We start from the raw sequence: 6425 nt of genomic DNA on the forward strand, positions 1-6425 counted from the left end.
CCTAAGAATACAGTATTGAAACCAATCTAAGGACCAGCAGTTAGCGAAATGACTTTGTCGCTGGACTCCCATGTAGCTGGCTGGGGTTCGAGTCCCAGACCCTGTGGCTTAAACACACACCGTGTGCATGCCGAAGATCCCAAGAGGAGAATGGAAGAGAAGGGATTGCGGCATGGCCATCCCTGCTGGGGGGTGATTTCTTGCTTTCTGTCTCTCTGTTTCTTTCTGGCGAGTGCATGCACCCTACAGCAAAAACCTCTCCAAAAAAAAAAAAAAAAGAAAGAAAAAGAAAGAAAACAATCTAAGCAGTTGTTAAGTGAGCACTTGGAATGGTTGTTTCAAAGGTTTATAGATTTGAACTAAATGTCTTTCAGAATGTTAGCATTGGAAGGAATTTTTTTCCCCATCTTCTGGTCTGTCTCTCTGCATCAGAGGTTCTTCAGCCCCAGTATGTAATAGGTTCCTTACCTTTGTTACTGTTGATGTTTTGGACCAGATACTTCTTTGTTCTGAAGGGCTTTTTGTATATTATAGGATGTTTAGCAGTATCTCTAGCCTTATTGGATGCCAATACTCCTGTTGTGACAACCAAAAATGTCCCCAGACATTGCCAAATGTCATCTGGGGAGCAAAATCATTCCCAGTTGAGAACCACTGGTATATAACACAATGCTTCAGAATGCCTTTTACTATTCTGATATAAAGTTATAAACAAGACTTAAAACAGGACCAGCCTGTGGCCTGATAGCTAAGGCTGCCAATTCCCATATGATCAATCCTGTGGTTCAGGTCTCCATCCTGGTGGTTCGAAGGACATGCTGAGCCTGAAATGAAAGAGACTTGGAGAAGGGATTGCAGTATGACCATTCTCCATGTGTATTGGGGGATGGTTTCTCCTCTCTGTCTCTGGTAAGTACATGTATCCTTTGGCAAATTAAAAAACAAAACAAAACAAAACAAACCTCCCTCTACCACTTCCCTCCTCATATATTTAACGGTATAATGACTTTACTAGAAAGGAGAATATTTTGATAATTAAATATTCTGTATTTTGGGACCAGCGGGTGTCATGGTGGTTAAGGCGCTGGACACTTCCACATGGCCGACTAGGATTTGAGTCCTGGACCCAGTGGCTTGCTTTCTCACTTCCTCTCTCTCTCGCTCTCACTCTCTGTCTCTCTCTGGTCAAATTAAAAAATCAATGAATGAATAAATAAAAAATAAAGTAAATAGTTTAAAAATATTCTGTATTTTACATGTAAATGAATAGTGTGACTAATAAAAGAGCACCCCTCGGAAGTGGTTATTATACCTGTTTATAACTTCATGTAATGCATGAATCTCTTGAATTAGTCTGTCATATTACACACCTATAATCCCAGAGAGCTCTGACTAGGCCTTGGAGCCAGGCAGTCAGTATATGAGCTAGCTCTGCCACCTATTAGCCGTGAAAACAGCATAGATTGCCTAATTTGTCAGAGAATATTTCTTTATTGGTAGATTGCCTAATTTGTCAGAGAATATTTCTTTGTTGATATCAAATTGCATAATGGTTATGTTGTTGGACTCCCACATAGCTGACTGTGGTTCCAGTCCTGGATCTGGCAGCTTGAAACTCAGGCCAGGTGCATATGTGTGTATTTCCAAAACCTGGAAAGGAGGAGAATGGGGGAAGAAGGGATTGCAGTGTGGCCATCCCCTCTGGGGGATGATTTCTTGCTTTCTGTCTCTGTCTCTCTGGTGAGTGCATGTGTCCTATAGCAAAAATTAAAAAAAAAAAAAAGTCTTCATCTGTAACTGGGGTTTGTTTAGAAAATTAAATGAGCCAGTGACCAGCAGGTGGCGTGGTGGTTAAGGTGTTGGACTTTCCCACATGGCCTACCAGGGTTCAAGTCCCTGGACCTGGTGGCTTGCTTTCTCACTTTCCCTTTCTCTTTCTCTATCTCTGTGTCTCTCTGGTCAAATTAAAAAGAAATGAATGAGTAAATAAAACTAAAAAAAGAAAAAAAAGAAAAAAAAGAAAATTAAATGAGTCAGTGTATAAAATAACTTTCCTGATATTCCATGGAAAGCTGTTAGGTCGTCAGGAAAGTCATGATGCATTTTTGCATGGAAAAATATATCATGCCTTTCCTGATGACCTAATATATGAGGATTATTTAATCCTTTTTACAGCTCTAGAAGGGTAGTAGTATTAGTGGTTCCCATTTTTATATATGGAGAGAATAAACCAGCTTGCAAGTGTAAAGTATAGTTTAATTCCATAGCCTGTGCTGATGTCTGCTCTCCTGCTTTCCACACAATACCTGATGAATGGGTGATACTTCATTGTTAGCTCTTTGTTATTTACCCATTTCACTTTTTACAGCTTTAATAGACGGCCGTCCCCCCCCAATCCAGTATTAAGTATTATTATCAGCATTCTCTCCCTAAAAAATTTTCCCTGCTGGTTCTCATGTTCTTTGCCTGAGGTATACCATCTTTTTCATCCACAGGTAGGCAGGGATAGCTATTTATCAAAATTCTGATTCTTTATGACCTTGATATTTCTGAAAAAACTTATAAATAATGCATCCAACTTCCCTTGTAAATAAAATATAACCTCTGCTTTTTTGTTATTTATTCATGAAGAACTTTTTATTTTTGATAAGTAACCCCCCAATGTAGATTTTGTAGCTTTAGTGTAACTTTTTTATACCAGGTATAGGGAGATAAGGAATTATAGCTATATTTAAAATTTCCTGTGTTGCAGGAAAGGATTGTAGGTGCATATGGAATTTTATTTGTTTTCTAGTATAGTCGAACATGGTTCTTCTGTTGTATTACGCTTTTTTCCCTGTAAATGATACAAATCTTAAGAATATTCTAAACCGGTTGCCATTTTAAATGAAAGGGATTGGTAATAATCCAGAGATAATTTTTATTAATAGTCCTTTGTGGTGAATTGTATGTGTGTAAGGAGTATAATCTGTAATGGTGGAGAAATGACTTTTTTTATCTTAAAAAATTTTTAATTTATTTAATTTGACCAGAGAGGGACAGGGTGTGAAAGAGAGAGAGAAAGGGAAAGCAAGCTGCCAGGTCCGGGACTCGAGCTGTAGTCAGTCATGTGGGAGTCCAGTGCCCTTATCCACCATGCCACCTGCTGGTCCCAAGGAATGATGTTTTAGGGGGCACTTTTTTTTTTTAAATCTAATTTATTTATTTTTATTTAATTAAAAATTTTAAATTTGCTAGAATGTGTGTGCGCTCAATGGAGAAAGAGAGAGAAAGCAAGAAATCATGGGGGCAGTCACACCGTAATCTCTTTTACTCCATCTTTCCTCGCTTGGGGGATTTGGGGCATGCATACCCATGGTACCTGGTATGTTTTTCAAGCTGCCAAGTCTGGCACTCAGTCACATGGTTGGTCATGTGGGATCCAGCCTCATTAACCACCATGGTTTCGGCTTGTTCTTTCTGTGCGTCTGTATCTGTTTGTTTGTTTGCTTTTTCTTTTTTTTCTTTCCCCCATAGGATACATGTGCTTGCTGGAGAGAGAGAGAGAAGAGGGGGAGAGTAAGAAATCACCCCCCCAGACGGGACAGCCATGCCACAGTCCCTTCTCCTGCATTCATCTCTTGGAATTTTGGGCATGCATGCAAACGTGCCTGGTGTGCTGAGGAGTCCAGCACCTTAACCACCACACCACCTGTCGGCCCTTATTACTGTTATTTTAAATTTGCTGTAGGATATATACACTGCCAGACAGAGAGAGAAAGTGAGAAAGCAAGCTGTGAGGTCCGAGACTCTAGCCATGGTTGGCCATGTGGTAGTCCAACATCTTAACTACCATGCCACCTGCTGGCCCTAAAAATACATTTACATGGAACTTTTTAAATAACTTAGAGTTGAAAGATTAGTATGTAAACATACTACTCTCCTTGTGTCATAATTAAATCAATGGCCAGTCTTACCTATTACCTCACTTTTCCTCCTATTTATTATTTTTTTAATAATAATTTTATTTAACTTTACTTATTATTTCTTAATTTACTAGAGAGACAGAGATGGGGAGAGAAAATGAGAAAGCAAGCCACCAGGCCCAGGACTCAAACTGTGGTCAGTCATGTGGGAGTCCAGTGCCTTTAACTACCATGCCACCTGCTGATTCTTCCCTCCTGGTTTTTAAATAGTGAATTTTAGACATAATTTCATTTGAAAACATTTCAGTGTATTTGTAAACATAATCTCAATACTGTTATAACACCTAACAGTTAATAATATACTTTTAAAGCCAGTGAGTGGCATGGTAGTTAAGGCACGTGGTGGATTGTGATTCGAATCCTGGACGTGACAGCTTAAAAACACCATGTTGGCACATGTGGCTGTGTGTCTAAAATCCCAGACAGAGAATGAAGGAGAAGGGGATGTGACCATCCACCCAGGGGTAATTTCTGATTTTCCCTCTCTATCTCTCTATGAGTACACATGACTTAAAAGAAAATTATTTTTTATCAACAAATACCCCGTCAGCATTGAAATTTGCTGAATTGTAACAGTTTTAAAAATTGAGTTTGGAGCTACCCTGTGGTGAGGTGGTTAAGGCAGCTGGATCCCACATGGCTGACTGAGAGGTTTGAGTCCTAGACCCACAGCTTGAAAAATGCAGGCACATTTGTGTACTTGTCCAAGGATCCTGAGAGGAGAATGCAGGAGAAGTGACCTGGCCATCTCCCTGGAGGGCGATTTCTCAGCAACACCCCCCACCCCCGCCCCAGTACATGTGCCCTATAACAAAACTAAAAAGCAAACAAAACAGAGTTTGGACTCAGCCATGATGGTGCAGTGGTAGTATACTCTGCGTGCTAGAAGCCGTATGGAAAATTGGGGTCAGTTTCTGGGTCAACCTGTATATGCTGGTCAGGTGATCCTGGCTGGCTGAAAAGGCTGTGGGTGAGACAGCCCGTAGTGTGTTGGTGAAGGTGGTTGGATCCCACATGGCTGGCTGGCTGGCTGGCTGGTTTGATTTCTGGACCCCGAGGCTTGAGAAACACTTCAGGTGTGTGTGTGTGTGTCCAATATCCTGACAGAAGGGAGAATTGGAGAAAGGATTGTGGGGTAACCATCCCTTATGGGAGGGTGGTTTCTCACTTTCCATCTCTCTCTGGTGAGTGCATGTGTCTTCTGGTAAAAAAGGGTTAGGAAATAAAAGGGCTGGGATGTTGTAGGGATATGCTGGATGGGGAGATCAGTGAGACTCTGTGAAGATGACTTGTCATTCTCTATCTCTGATGACATAAATAAAAAAACAACCTGAAAAGGATATTAGAAAGTTTGAGTGTATTCATATCACGATCCAAATAGGCATCATGATTAAAGTTGGTGATATGTTCTATCTCTCTTTTCCCTTTATAGTTTATTTCAAGAGACAGAATTTGTTAATTACAGACCTGTTGTGTTTTGTGTTTCCTCTAAATTGGAAGTTAGAGTTACATTCATGATCAGATTTTGTTGTTGTTGTGGAGGACATACTACCTGGTGGTTTCAACTTTTGAGATTTTCTTTTTTTAAGATTTTTTAAATTTTCCCCTCCATAATGTGTGTGCATTACCTGTGCATTACTGGGAGAGACAGAGAAGACATTGAGAAGGAAAGTGAGAAGTCACCCTCCCTAGAGGGCATGGCCATGCCAAAGTTCTTCTCCTCTGTTCTCCTGGGATTTTGGCACACATGCACACTCACCTAGCCTAGTTTCAAGCCGCTGGATTTGGGACTCCAACCATGATCAGCCATGAGGGAGTCCAGTGCCTTAACCGCTACACCACCTGCTGACCCCTCTACTTTTGAGATTTTAAGACCATTGGTGATCATTGCCTAGATCTCTTAATTCAAGAAGGTTTATAAAATTGTAATTTGTTAGCAGGAATACTTCTATTTATTACTTTTTTCCTCAAATATTTTTCTACCTTAAGGTATAGTTTATGTAGGAAATGGAGAATAAATGCTTCATTTTTTTTTTTTTACCAGTTTTCAGAATGACAATGTGGTTCCCTAGGATCTTTTTTTTTTAATTATCATCATAATCTTCTTTATATTACATTGGATTACATATAACTTTACATTGACTTCCATTGCTTTTTCAAAAGGGAATGCCATGCATGTCAGTCAATACAGAGGCATCGATCTCCCCGCTTTATCATTCAAAGTCTTTTCCATGCATTTCCCAATAATTATTATTATTATAATTTTTTAAAACAGTCAATCACTATTTCTCATTTTGCTTGTTAAAAGACTTCACCCATCATGAAATACTTCCCAGACCAGTCCAGTTGAGAATACTATACACGTCATCTTCAACAGATAATAAACCATATCTGTTTCTCACTAACATCCCCTCTATTGTTCACTTGCTATCTTTCTCTATCCTCTTCTCTTTTTTTTTT

Source organism: Tupaia chinensis, unplaced genomic scaffold, assembly GCF_000334495.1.
Source record: "Tupaia chinensis unplaced genomic scaffold, TupChi_1.0 Scaffold000330_1, whole genome shotgun sequence".
NCBI lineage: Eukaryota > Metazoa > Chordata > Mammalia > Scandentia > Tupaiidae > Tupaia > Tupaia belangeri.